General features: G+C 40.4%; 1 protein-coding gene across 14 annotated transcripts in view; it reads right to left on the bottom strand.

Annotated features, from left to right (window-relative positions):
* The window catches only part of LOC139755976 (uncharacterized), a 734338-nt gene that overhangs the window by 343332 nt on the left and 375565 nt on the right, over positions 1–15441 (bottom strand). Inside the window, exon 6 of one of the 14 annotated variants that reach the window (XR_011714230.1) lies at positions 6085–11461. The exons of the other annotated variants lie outside the window; for them this stretch is intronic. The gene's annotated coding sequence lies outside the window, so the exon portion shown is untranslated. The remainder of the gene's footprint in view (positions 1–6084; positions 11462–15441) is intronic. 14 annotated transcript variants of the gene reach the window in all.

Raw genomic sequence — 15441 nt, 5'->3', positions numbered from 1 at the left:
CCCACCCTGTGACACTTCCGCTGCTAAATCCACTCACAGGTATCTAAAACACTTCACTTCCTCCAGTTTTCCTCCATTCAAACTTACCTCCCAATTGACTTGTCCCTCACCCCTACTGTACCTAACAACCTTGCTCTTATTCACATTTACTCTCATCTTTCTTCTTTCACACACTTTACCAAACTCAGTCACCAGCTTCTGCAGTTTCTCACCCGAATCAGCCACCAGTGCTGTATCATCAGCAAACAACAACTGACTCACTTCCCAAGCTCTCTCATCCAGAACAGACTGCATACTTGCCCCTTTCTCCAAAACTCTTGCATTCACCTCCCTAACAACCCCATCCATAAACAAATTAAACAACCATGGAGACATCAAGCACCCCTGTCGCAAACCTACATTCACTGAGAACCAATCACTTTCCTCTATTCCTACTCGTACACATGCCTTACATCCTCGATAAAAACTTTTCACTGCTTCTAACAACTTGCCTCCCACACCATATATTCTTAATAACTTCCACAAAGCATCTCTATCAACTCTATCATATGCCTTCTCCAGATCCATAAATGCTACATACAAATTCATTTCCTTTTCTAAGTATTTCTCACATACATTCTTCAAAGCAAACACCTGATCCACACATCCTCTACCACTTCTGAAACCACACTGCTCTTCCCCAATCTGATGCTCTGTACATGCTTTCACCCTCTCAATCAATACCCTCCCATATAATCTCCCAGGAATGCTCAACAAACTTATACCTCTGTAATTTTGAGCACTCACCTTTATCCCCTTTACCTTTGTACAAAGGCACTATGCATGCATTCTGCCAATCCTCAGGCACCTCACCATGAGTCATACATACATTAAATATCCTTACCAACCAGTCAACAACACTGTCACCCTCTTTTTCAAATAATGGTTATACAATACAAATACATAAATACAAAGGAATTCAAAGAGCAACAGATCACAGGATTCCTTCAAGGCTGTAATAATAAACTATGTACACATACTTACTTACTGCCTTGGAGTCTCATCTAGCTTTATAAGTTTCCTGAGGCACCCACGAAGTTGGCTACATCTACTGGTCTAGACCACAGGTCATAAAGTGTAAAAGTGACGTATGTACATTTATGTGCAGAGATTACAAGGCAACTGACTAGTAAGTTCTTTCTGTCTTTGTTATGGTAGCTCAATCATGTGCATGAAGTGTCCTGTGGTATGTTGAAGCCATGTTTGTAGTATTGCAGGTGATTGGTGATATCCAGAGCATAGACCAGAGAGTATGAGTTGTGTTTGGGGAGTGTGGTACCTAAACTGCATATGGCTAGTGGGTAGGAGTTTAAGACTGAGTCTGAAGGGTGGATGTGCAGTGTTTGTTGGGTTATTTCAGTGTGTATGTGTTCTGTCTGTCATATATGTTTGCCAATTTCTCTGTCAATAAGGTACCACCAGAAATAGATAAAAACAGATGGTCTCATTTGCTCACATCCACTCCCTAAATAGGTACTAGATAGGTCATATCCGCATTTCTTCAGGACTCTGCGATGGGCTGGATAAGATTTTGTTGAACATGAAAATAACTATTAGTTTATACTCTAAGTAAGAACCTACTGAAGAAAAGTATATAGGAAAAATACCTGTAAAGTATCATTCACAAAAAATATTATGAATGTACTTAACTGAAATGCAATCACTTACCTCACCTCACCCATCTGAATTTCTGTACCACCCAGATTTCCTAAATTTTTCTAAATATGTAACTTATTTCTAGTCCATAAATTAAACATGAACCTGCCACAGAATTGTGCTGACCTTATCTGAAATATAAAGAAGTTAATGAAAGGGAAAAAAGTGCCAGATAAAAGTTGGGAAAGACATGAAGCAGAAGAGAGCTCCAAAGCTTTGAGATATGGAAAGAAACAGTTATCAAAATGGACCACCCTTTAGTTGCCAATGGCTACAAAGAAATCATGTTACACAGCACCTTGCAGAGCACTGTGTGGTCTAGCTAGCTCTGGGATCACTTAACCAGCAAGCTCTTGGGAGCAAAAACCAAAGTAACACCTACTGAAAAGGGAAATACAAATTACTATATCACTCAGTAGGAAAGAGGTACATTTTGAACTGCAACATGACCACTCCTCACCCCTCCTCCCTAAGGTGTATACTGTTGTAATACCAATATTTCTGTCACAGTATATAAATATTGTACTCTACATAATTCATTAGAAGTGTATGAATAAGTCACATACCTACAGAAAAATAATTTGTGCAAAGACAAAAAAAAAAAATTACTTGATCATCCACCAAGTGAAGATGAAAGTTACGAAAACAAGCAGTGTGACTCCAGGTAATAGGTAAGTTTTTCCTATATTTTCTCTGAATATGCAGATAACCACTGGTTCATGCATTAGAGAACATAGTGAAGAGACCTATGTAAAAAAAAAAAAATACAGTTTACTATATCATTCACTGAGTAAGATGTACATCTTTAACTATGTGTCGACCAATCACTCACCACCTGAACTGGAATGTTCTAAATTGTACACTGCTGAATTATCCATATATCTGCCACAGTAGTTTTCTTAAAGCTACTCAAGTAATTCATTTCTAGCATATGAATTAGTCAGAAACCTACTGAATTACAACAATACCATGTATCTTTCTTGTATGTGAATTAGGCCAGTATTTGTATTCAGGAGCCGTGTGAGGTGGGTGGTGATGTGCTTTATGTGCAAAATATCAAGTGTCTGTATTCTCATGTAATGTGTGCCAGTGTTGGCATAAAATGGCGCTTTAGTCAGTTATTTCTGTTGCAGTAATGGGTTAGGAGACTGGATGATATGGAGGATGTACTGAGGAAGACAAGCATGGATTATAAGATATAAAAAACTATGTTTTTCTCATTTTATTACAAAAGTACTGAATTTTATTCCTTATTTTACAAGCACTTTTGATGCAGTAATAATTAATATTGAATTACAATATAATTTTTCTTTTTTCCTCAAAACGAAATATGCTGAAGCACAATAAGTTAGGTTTTACAAAAAAAAAAAAAAAAGACTGATAAGGAACTAATTGCCCGGCTGGCTGGTAGGTTGAAAATGCAACCTCATAACCCTTCTCAGGTGATGTCATCCACATGTCATGTAATATTCCTCTAAAGTATTACATCAAATTCTATGAACAAGATAGTTTTGTTTGAATCATAATACAAAATACTTAGTGCAATACGTAATTGAAAATGCAATAAATTTTGTGTTAAGTACAAAACAGCTAAAAAGTAATGCTTACTTTGTGGCAAACATAAATCTGATGATGCCAGCATAGCTGTGTACCAGAATGTGCTGGATGAGTACATAATACTTATTCAGCTAATTATGCAGTTGTGCACAATCCAAACTTTCTCCTTTTGTTTGTTGTTCACATTTTATATCTCAAGAAAAAAATGCTTTCCATTAACCTTGAAATTCCTGAATTTCTACGGTTAGCATATTTTTTTCTTTTTTTTTGTAGCTGTTTGGGGGTTAAACAGCATCCTTCATCTTCAAATATGTCAGCATCCTGAGATGATATGCCATATTTAAAATAGCAGAGGAAAGGCTTTCCAGACAGATTTGCTTTTCTTCTTTATGGTATGAATGTTATTCTCAATAATGCCATAACAGCAAGAAACTGCTTAACTGCTACACCCATGCTCAAGTTCATTCAGCATCTCAAACAGGATGACTTGTACCAGGAGTATCTGCTGAGCACTTAGGCACAGTGGCGATTGGTTCAAGTAGGGAGGAGTGTGGAAAGATACAAGTGGCAAATGACGTGTCCTTGTTCTTTGGAAGCTGGAAGAGAAATAATGTGTTGGGCAGAGTGGAATGTACAGCATCGGCATTCTGCAGCAGATGGCAGCTTGGCTCATGTTATATTGCAATGGCTTGAGTTATAACGAAATATGGGAGTAATCTAGGTGCCCATATCAAAATCATTATATCAAACAGCTCTATTTCATGACACTACTGTACCATTGTAATGAATAACAGCTTATTGGATTTAGACAGACAATTGGGTAAAAATACAGATACAGTAAAATTTCTGATATCAAAATGTTTAAGGATATCAACCATTTCAGATACCAAATCTTTCAGTTATCCAAGGGTTTTTTATATATAAAATAATTTTGAGGCATAGGCTATAAATAGGGTTGTGAGGAGGAGGGTGGATGTGTTGGAAATGAGATGTTTGAGGACAATATGTGGTGTGAGGTGGTTTGATTGAGTAAATAACAAAAGGGCAAGAGAGATGTCTGGTAATTAAAATGAGTGTGGTTGAGACAGCAGAAGGGGGTGTACTGAAATGGTTTGGTCGTATGGAGAGAATGAGAGAGGAAAGACTGACAAAGAGGACTTATGTGTCAGAGGTGGAGTGAACGAGAAGTGGGAGACCAAATAGGAGGTGGAAGGATGGAGTGAAAAAGATTTTGAGCGATCGGGGGCCTGAACATACAGGAGGGTGAAAGGCATGCAAGGAACAGAGTGCACTGGAACAATGTGGTAAACCGGGGTCAACGTGCTGTCAATGGATTGAACCAGGGCATGTGAAGCGTCTGGGGTAAACCATGGAAAGTTTTGTGGGGCGCGGATGTGGAAAGGGAGCTGTGATTTCGGTGCATTACACATGACAGCTAGAGACTGAGCGCGAACGAATGTAGCCTTTGTTGTCTTTCCCTAGCGCTACCTTGCACGCACGCGGGGGGAGAAGGGGAGTGCCACTTCATGTGTGGAGGGGTGGCGGCTGGAATGGATGAAGGGAGCATGTATGAATATGTACATGTGTATATATGTATATGTCTGTATATGTAAATGTTGAAATGTATAGGTATGTATATGCGTGTGTGCGGCTTTTATGTATATACATGTGTATGTGGGAGGGTTGGGCCATTCTTTTGTCTGTTTCCTCGCGCTACTTCGCTTACATGGGAGACAGCGACAAAGTATAATAAAAAAATAAATAAATTCAGAAATTGTAGTATTATGAAGTGATTCACATGTATGTAAATATTTTACAAAAAAATTATCAAAATATGTGAGCAAATAAGCAAATGATGTTGAAGTTCGTAAGTTCTGCCTTGGACTTGCTCTTATCCAGCCTCTTCCACAACTCCATCTTCTTTTCAATGCTTAAAACATTCCCCATCTGCTTTGTGTGAGATGTAGATGGCTTCAACAAGCTGTCAAGTGCAATTGTCTACAGTAACAATCTACAGTGCACTAAAAACAAAAATGTACAAAACCAGCACACATCTCGCTAGAAAGCACCAGTGCTACAAAAGAACAGGTGGTGAGTACACTAATAAATGCTGCATAGTGTGTGCATGATCTGAATTACTTTTAAGTATCTTTTCTAATTTTTTGATTGGTTTTGGGTAATAGAGTGATGCCAACCAAAATTGAGAAAATTACAATGTTCAAAACATTTTGTTGCCTTGAATTATGGATGACAGAGGTTTTATTGTATTACAGAACTGGGAGGTCATGGTAGTTACTAGTTAGCAAATCATGCAAGGCTTAAGATTAGGGTAAGCAGGATATTTCCACATTTTAGGTAAGCATAAGGGTGAGGCACATCTACACACATTGGGTGGCAGATATACAGGGATGTTTACAGAGTAAATAGTATGGCTTATACATTATGAACTTAATCAAACAATACGTGATGAATAGTTACAGTAATAAAGTTGTTAATACATCACATAACTAAGAGAAAACTAAGATATTCACTTGCATAGCTATGGACTTGTTCATAGATTGTTTATGAGGTTCACAATGGTAGGTAAAGGACTATCATTATATCTGTATGAGATGACTGGAACAAGTTGATTAAGGTGACAAATAGCAGTCCATGGTGGAGGGTGCTGGTGAGGAGGTGGTATCTGTAACAGGGATGTTTCAGCAGTTTATTGCCAAACTGCCATGTGAGCTGCCACTGTTGGCTGGAGGAGGTGGACAGGTTCACCAAGATGAGGGCCTGTTGGTAGAGGGTGTATGAAGGACCCTGGATGATTTAAATATATATACTTACTTCCTTGCCTAGGAGTCCTTTCTATCTTTATGAGGCTCCGGCAGAATCCAGGAAGCTGGCCATGTCTACTGGTCAGGACACAGTTCATATTGTTGTGTTATGTATGCTTCTATGAGCAGAGTGTGCAGGGCAAATGTGTAGCAAGTGTTCAGTGTCTGTTATGGTAACTGCACTGTTGGCATTAAGGTTCTTAAGATATGGTGATACAGGGTTCGAAATGTTGTCGGGATGAGTGGTGTCCAAAATGCAGACAGGAGAGTCTGACTTGTGTTCATCTGAGGAATGTGGTTTCCAAATGGTAATATGTCTGGTGGGTTGGAGTTCAAGACTGAACTGAGTGATTAAGACTGAGTTGAGTTGTTTAGTGCTTGTTGCAATATTTCAGAGAGTATGTGTTTTGTCAATGTAATCTGTTAGGGATGGGAGGATTCTGTGAGAAGTGGTTGCTGAAGTGTGAGGCAGGGGTAAGCTTTTTATTTCTACTTTAGGATTGCTGTTTGGTTATAAACTGGTTTGAGTGGGAGGTGTCATGTACCAATACAGAGAAGTGAGTACTGAGCATGCTGAGGTGGGACTGTGTTGGGAGGATCTTTGTTTCATCATGTATATGCAGAATGTCTGTGGGAGTACAGTCTCGTTGAAGAAATTCTCACTTCCAAAGAGTCTCCTATTTCTCTGCTACTGGAAGTTGTGCAACCTTCAACTACAAGAACCTCTGGAAAAAGATCCTGGGTAACACCAAGATTCTTTCTTAGCAAGTTGCACAGAGGAAATTTTAAATAAATAATCAGATAATTTTTTTTTTTTTTTTTTTTATACTTTGTCGCTTTCTCCCGCGTTTGCGAGGTAGCGCAAGGAAACAGACGAAAGAAATGGCCCAACCCCCCCATACACATGTATATACATACGTCCACACACGCAAATATACATACCTACACAGCTTTCCATGGTTTACCCCAGACGCCCCACACGCACCGACTCAATCCACCGACAGCACGTCAGCCCCGGCACACCACATCGCTCCAACTCACTCCGTTCCCCGCCCTCCTCTCACCCTCCTGCATGTTCAGGCCCCGATCACACAAAATCCCCTTCACTCCATCTTTCCACCTCCAATTTGGTCTCCCTCTTCTCCTCATTCCCTCCACCTCCGACACACACATCCTCTTGGTCAATCCCTCCCCACTCATTCCCTCCACACGCCCAAACCACTTCAAAACACCCTCCTCCGCTCTCCCAACCACGCCCCCCCTATTTCCACACATCTCTCCCACCCCCACGTCACTCACTCGACCAAACCACCTCACACCACACATTGTCCCCAAACATCTCACTTCCAGCACATCCACCCTCCTGCGCACAACTCCATCCAGATAAATAGAATTACTAAATAAATGAGATTACATTCTCATCAAAGAACTATCTCCAAAGGGGTTGACATTTTCCTGCTACCGGAAGTGGCATAGCACAAGGCTGCAGGAGCTCCAAGAAAACGTCCCGGGTCTCTTTTTTGGGAAAGATCCTGGGGTAGTTATAATTAATTGTTTGCCTTTTTCTACACCAGCCAGGTAGGACCAGGAAAATACAAAGAAAAGGCCTCATTCTCTCACATCCATTCTCTAGCTGGGAGGTGTAATGTAGTGAAATCACATTTTCAATTTCTAAAACATAGAATAAACAAATATGCTCAATGCATTCACAATCACCCCAGGGCCCCTTTCTATGAAGAAAATCTTGATATTACCCAGGACCGCTTTCTATGAAGAAAATCTTGGTGTTACCCACGATCTCTCTCCAAAAGCTTTTTTAACTCGAAGCAGCAGATAATGATGTACACTTTTGGAGTGGCATGTTCCTTAACGAGACTGTACTCTTGATGATACTGCCTCGTTTAACATTGGTGACTTTCTACTCGCAGTGTCATCAGAGGAAGGTGAAATCCAACAAAGAACTTCTCACTCCTAGGAGTCCATCATTTCTCTGCAACTTCATTCTATATATGCTGTCTGTGATAACCATGTTCTCTGTAATTCTATGCCATTCATCCACCATTCCTACACTATAAAAGTACTTCTTTACATAATTTTCAAAAAATGTTTTGCTTAAGTTCATGCTGTCTTCTGGATGCTCTAGCCTTGCATCTTTCCAAGAACTATTCACTACACATGTCATTGTTTTAAAAATTCAAATGTCAACCTTTACTTTATTTAAGCCCCTAGCCTCTCCCTGTTGGGAATTTACTTACCCTGAACTAGCAACTTCTGATGTATGCTTGCCCTGATAATTCTTATGAAAATCAAATGGTCCAGATATACTTTTTTACCATGTGATTATAATATTCTGATCATATACTAGGTCTGGAGAGATATCAAATACAAATACTAAGGTAATGCTATTCATAATTTTCTAGATACTGCATATGCCAGTAATCAATATAATTTTTTTTCAGAGTTGATTGCAGTTTCCAACATTAGTGAGGTAGTGCCAGGAACAGATGAAAAAAGGCTGCATTCACTAACATCCATTCTCTAGTTGTTATGCGCAATGCACTAAAACCTTAGGCTCTAATCCAAAACAAGGTCCCACAGACCTTTCCCTGATTTTCCTCGGCTGCTTCTAATGCCCAGGTTCAGTCCACGGACAGCACATTGGCCCCTGTATACCACATCAATCCAATTCACTCTATCCCATGCATGCCCTTCTCCCCTCTACACGTTCAGGTCTCAGTCATTCAAACTCTTTCTCACTCCATCCTTCCATCTACAATATGTCAACCTTCTTATTCCCCCCAATTCTGATGTTGATATCCTCTATGTCAAACTCTCCTCACTCATTCTCTCCATATGTCCAACCCACTTCAGCACACCCTCTTTAGCTCTTTCAGTCATACTCCTTTCATTACCTCATCTCTCTCTCATCCTCTTATTACATAATTGACCTAACCACCTCACACTATGTATTGTCCTCAAACATATAATTTCCAACACTTCCATCCTCCTCCACACATCCTCATCTTCAGCCCATGCAATGCATCCATTCAACATTGTTGTCACTTCTATAATTTTAAACATACCATTTTCACCCTTCCAGGTATATAACCTCTCCTTCCACAAAGTTTGCAATGCCCTAGAACCTTCATCCCCTTACCTAACCTATTACTCACCTCTGCTTCCATAGTCCCCTAGCTATCTTGTCCACTCCTAGGTATCTAAAATACTTCACTTCCTCCAAATTTTCTCCAATCAAACCCACCCCAACTAACCTGTCCCTCTACCCTGTTGAATTTGATAACCTTGCTCTTATTGACATTTACTCGCAACTTCCTCCTATCATTCTCTCAAACTCAGTAACCAATTTCTGCAGTATTTCACTTGAATCTGCCACCAGTGCTGTGTCATCAGCAAACAACTTCTGACTCACTTCCTAGGCACTCTCATCCCCTACAGACTGCATACTTGCTCCTCTCTCCAAGACTCTTGCACTTACCTCCCTCACTGCCCCATCGGTAAACAAATTAAACAGCTATGGTGACATCACACATCCCTGCCGCAGACCAACCTTCACTCGGAGCCATTCACTTTCCTCTCTCCCTAATCATAAACATATCTTACACCCTTGATAAAAGCTTCTCACTGCTTCGAGCAGCTTTCCCACACCACATGTTCTTAAAACATTTTACGAGGTATTTCTATCAACACTATCATATGCTTTCTCCAGGTCCATAACTGCCACATACAAGTACTTCTTACACACATTCTTTAAAGCTAGCATCTGATCCAGACATCCTATACCACTTCTGAAACCACAATGTTCCTTCCTAATCTGATGTTCTGTGCATGCCTTTACCATTTCAATCACTGCTCCCCCACACAAATTACCAAGTACAATAAAATAACTTATACCCCTGAAGTTTGAACACTCCCCTTTGTCTCCCTTGCCTTCATACAATGGAACTATATTTGCATACTGCCAATCCTCAGGCATTTTAATACCATCCAAACATACAATGAGAATCCAAGCTAACCAATCAACAACAGTCACCCATTTCTTTTGAATCTCAACTGCTATACCATCCACTCAGAGAATGTACGATTATTTGAGACCGACTTGCTTCAGAAGCATCTAATAACTTTAGCTGTTAAGTCCTTATCCGACTGTTTTGTTTGCAAAGATCTTTCCATCCATTTGTCTTAATTTCTGCTCATCAGTGTGTTTGTCTATAATTATCCTTTTATCTTACTTCTTCACCAAATAACTCTCCATCATTCTCTCATTTTGCATAACATCCAACCCAAACACTCTACATTTGCAAACCTAATCATCAAACACATTCAAAAGTCCTTAAAAAAATTCACTCTATCTTCTCACTGCCTGTTACCACTTCCCCATTTACCCCCTTCACTGATGTTCCCATTTGTCCTCGTTTTTTGGACACTTACCTTTCTTCCAAAACCTCTTATTCTCACTGTAGTTTACAGATATTTGCTCACACACTTCTCATTTGATAACTTTTCCACCCCACTGAACCTTCCTCTTGACCTCCTGCTTTCTCTTACACATCTAATAATTTGCACTCCTTCCCTGGAAGCAGCAATAGCAACTTCATTATCCCATCACACACTACCCTTTCTAATCTGCCTACCTTACATGTGCAACATACTTCTGCACATGTCAGGCTCCAAATATCTTCCACTCTTAATCCTCTCCTTTAGCCCTGTTTACTCTCACCTTCTGACATTCTAAATTCAATCTCTCCAGGTATTTCTTTACACATCTCTTTTCCATGCTCAGGTACTTTCACCACTCTCTTCTCACCCATAATGCTTCCACTTTTCTGTAAACCTTTTCAAATCTTCATCCTCACCTCCTCCAGGTAATGATCAAACATCCATCAGATGCCCCTTTCAACACAATCACTTCTAAAAGTCTCTCTGTTGCATGCCTATCAGTTAATATGTAATCCAATAATGCCTACTCATATATGTATACTGCGTATGTCCCTCTACAAACAGGCATTTCCAATCACCAACATTTCTCAGCACACAACTCCATAAGCAGTTCATCATTTCCATTCACTTTACTGAAATACCCCATGCTCCACACTGGCTCTGCTCATGGAAATTACAGCCATTATCTCCATCTCAGGTAGGATGTGCTGCAGTTATATGGAGAGAGCAGTATCAAGTCTCTGAACATTTCCTTCAGTGATGATATCCTCAGGTTGTTTACAAGCATTTTTGAGATTTTAGAGGACATCAATTCCCTTGGTGTAGCTTCTACTTCATCCTCTGTCAGTTGTTGAGCGAAGCACTTATTTTACCTCTGAGCTGATTCCCTCCCAAACCTGGGTAACTTCTTGCACTTGTGCAGCCATTATCTGTAATTGAAGATAGTGAAGTCAGACAAATGGTGGTTGCTGGAGGGGATGAATCAAGATTCTATGTGGTCTATGTCACAGTCCAGAAGATCCAGGTGGAGCTTGTCCAGCTGTGGTTTCACCCTACCATTGGGAGCTACTTCCTTCACCTTCTTCCAACTGGTCAGAGAAGACTCACTCCTAACAGGGATGGACTTCTCCTCCAGTGAGAGTACAGCAGACTCCAAAACTGGGACAACATTCATGACCATGAGGTCATCACCCTGGAAGGCTTCACAAAAAGAACTCATATATTGAAACCCATCATGAAGTTCACTTTGTTAGCATCCTTCTTGCTGGAGGAGGTAGCAATGCATCTGAATTGAGCACAGGCTGTAGAGCAGTTTGTCATGAAAGCCTTTGTGATTCTCCACTAAGTGGCCATCCAGCAAATATGCTGAATCACACCAAGGTGGGCTTGGTCCTCCTTTATCATAGCTGTGACTCTTTCCAGCAACCTCACTCTCTTGGAAGAGTAGTGATAAAACTTGAACAATTCACACAATTTAGAGTCAAACTTGACCAGGTATGCATCCTCCTTACACGCTAAAAACAGCCAGCTATGATCCATGTTTAAAACAATAAGTAACAGAGAGATGTTCACTGATCCTTATCTCCTAAAGAGCTCCCACTGTTTTGTAGGCACCCACATCTAAAGATGCTCCACCATCTTCTGATTCAAAAGCTTCTGTCTCTGGGATCTTAATGGTCACCTTAACATACTTGCTGTGAGCTGAGTTGATGGCAGTCACATGTATTCCCTAAAAGTTCTTACAGTCCTATGAACCTGTTGACAGGCACCCCTTTCTCCAGGAAGTGGATGTAGACAGATTCCTATTCAGCTACACTGTGAGCAGTGTTGCCATCTGCCCTTATATCAAAGGACTGCCACTGCTAGATTCTTCTCAGAGCATCTTGGCACTGGATATGGGCAATACTCTCAATGAAAGTCTTTGCACCACAACTGTTCATGAAGTTCTCCCCCTGATCCAGAACATCCTTGTTATGGAGCTGGCACACATGCTTGAATATCTGGAAAATCCCGTTATGCTTGAAAATGGCATGAGCTGAGTTGAAGAGTGCTAGCTGTTTAACTTCCAGCACACAATAGCTGGAGATGCTACTTTACCATCTTGGTACTCACATACCTGGAGTTACTGCCACACTTTTCATGGACATCCACTGGTCCATTAGTCCACCACCAAATTCTAGCTAATGGAAGTAATGTCATTCTATATTGACTGCAAGAAGAAGGCACTACTCTGCTATTAGCAGAAAATACCCTTGAGAGAGAAAAGAAAGACAAACTCAAGACAACAGCATGATATTATTAGAAAAATCTGAATGTTACCTGGGTAACTGCCAGGTGCACACAATAAAAAAAATGTCCATCAATATGTTTGGGCTAGTCTAGGCTACTAGGCTATATGAATCTTCCCATCCTGCATATAATTCAGCTCTCTTAAATCTGGTAACCTGGTACCATCTTTGTTGCCCTCCTCTGGACTTCATTCATTAACTCTTGTGCTTCCTAAGGTGTGGTGATCAAACATGAGAAGCATATTCTATTTATGGCCTTCTGTGTAATATGGACAGCTTGCTAAACATTTCCTAGTCCAACATTTTGAAAGCTATTCTAATGCTAAGCAACAGACAGTTTGTCATCTTAACCGTTCTCCAAACATGGGACTCTGGCTTCAGATTGGAGATGACATCAACTCCTAAGTCCTCATACATACACAGTCCTGAAGCATATTTCTTGCAGCTAGATAATAATCATATTGAGGCCTTATTTCACTTTGTTCCATCTTCATTACTTTATGCTTGCTTGGGTTGAATTTCATCAAACAAGTATTAGACCAACTTTGGAGTCTTTTTTAGCTTCCCTTGAAAGTCAATGTAATCCTCCTTGCTCTTCATGACCTTTGCATCATCTGCAAGCATATTCAGGTAGGTTTCCATACTTTCAGACACATAATTTACATAGATCTAGAGGAGTGATGGTCCTAAAACAAAAATAATTTGGCAATCCAATGGTTACCTGAACCAATCTGGGTAAGGCTCTTATGATATGTCCATTTCTCCCTTCCACCAGATAATCTTCTATCCACTTAAGGAGTCCCCCCCTTATTCTTAATAAGCCTCCCATGTCATACAGTGCCACTTGCTTTGCAAAGTGAGAGGGTTAGGGAGAATGATTTGGCAAACAGAGAAGAGGTAGTAAAAGCTCTGCGGAAGATGAAAGCCGGCAAGGTAGCAGGTTTGGATGGTATTGCAGTGGAATTCATTAAAAAAGGGGATGACTGTATTATTGACTGTTAGTAAGGATATTTAATGTATGTATGACTCATGGTGAGGTGCCTGAGGATTGGCAAAATGCTTGCATAGTGCCATTGTACAAAGGCAAAATGGATAAAAGTGAGTGCTCAAATTAAAGAGGTATAGGTTTGTTGATTATCCTGGGAAATTATACGGGAGGGTATTAATTGAGAGGGTGAAGGCATGTACAGAGCATCAGATTGGGGAAGAACAGTGTGGTTTCAGAAGTGGTAGAGTGTGTGTGGATCAGGTGTTTGCTTTGAAGAATGTATGTGAGAAATACTTAGAAAAGCAAATGGTTTTGTATGTAGCATTTAGGGATCTGGAGAAGGCATATGATAGAGCTGACAGAGATGCTCTGTTAAAGGTATTAAGAATATATGGTGTGGGAGGCAAGTTGTTAAAAGCAGTGAAAAGTGTTTATTGAGGATGTAAGGCATGTGTACATGTAGGAAGAGAAGAGAGTGATGATACAGCACTGGTGGCTGATTCGGGTGAGAAACTGCAGAAGCTGGTGACTGAGTTTGGTAAAGTGTGTGAAAGAAAAAAGCTGAGAGCAAATGTGAATAACAGCAAGGTTATTAGGTACAGTAGGGTTGAGGGACAAGTCAATTGGGAGGTAAGTTTGAATGGAGAAAAACTGGAGGAAGTTAAGTGTTTCAAATATCTGGGAGTGGATTTGGCAGCAGATGGAACAATGGAAGTGGAAGTGAGTCACAGGGTGGGTGAGGGATCAAGGGTTCTGGGAGGGTTGAAAAATATATGGAAGGGCAGACAGTATGAATTATGTACATGTGTATATATGAATATGTCTGAGTGTGTATATATATATATATATATATATATATATGTATACATTGAGATGTATTGGTATGTACATGTGCCTATGTGGACATGTATGTATATACATGTGTATGTGGGTGGGTTGGCCCATTCTTTCGTCTGTTTCCCTGCGCTGCCTTGCTAACGCAAGCATGCAGTCTGTTGAGGATGAGAGGGCTTGGAAAGTGAGTCAGTTGTTGTTCGCTGATGATACAGTGCTGGTGGCTGATTTGGGTGAGAAAGTGCAGAAGCTGGTGACTAAGTTTGGTAAAGTGTGTGAAAGAAAAAAGCTGAGAGCAAATGTGAATAATAGCAAGGTTATTAGGTACAGTAGGGTTGAGGGTCAAGTCAATTGGGAGGTAAGTTTGAATAGAGAAAAACTGGAGGAAGTAAAGTGTTTTAGATATCTGGGAATGGATCTGACAGCGGATGGAACCATGGAAGTGGAAGTGAATCATAGGGTGGGGGAGGGGGCGAAAATCCTGGGAGCCTTAAAGAATGTGTGGAAGTCGAGAACATTATCTCCGAAAGCAAAAATGGGTATGTTTGAAGGAATAGTGGTTCCAACAATGTTGTATGGTTGCGAGGCGTGGGCTATGGATAGAGTAGTGCGCAGGAGGGTGGTTGTGCTGGAAATGAGATGTTTGAGGACAATATGTGGTGTGAGGTGGTTTGATCGAGTAAGTAATGTAAGGGTAAGAGAAATGTGTGGAAATAAGAAGAGCGTGGTTGAGAGAGCAGAAGAGGGTGTTTTGAAATGGTTTGGGCACATGGAAAGAATGAATGAGGAAAGATTGACC

Source organism: Panulirus ornatus, chromosome 20, assembly GCF_036320965.1.
Source record: "Panulirus ornatus isolate Po-2019 chromosome 20, ASM3632096v1, whole genome shotgun sequence".
In the NCBI taxonomy this organism is placed as follows: domain Eukaryota; kingdom Metazoa; phylum Arthropoda; class Malacostraca; order Decapoda; family Palinuridae; genus Panulirus; species Panulirus ornatus.
This window is presented reverse-complemented; position numbering and strand designations above follow the sequence as displayed.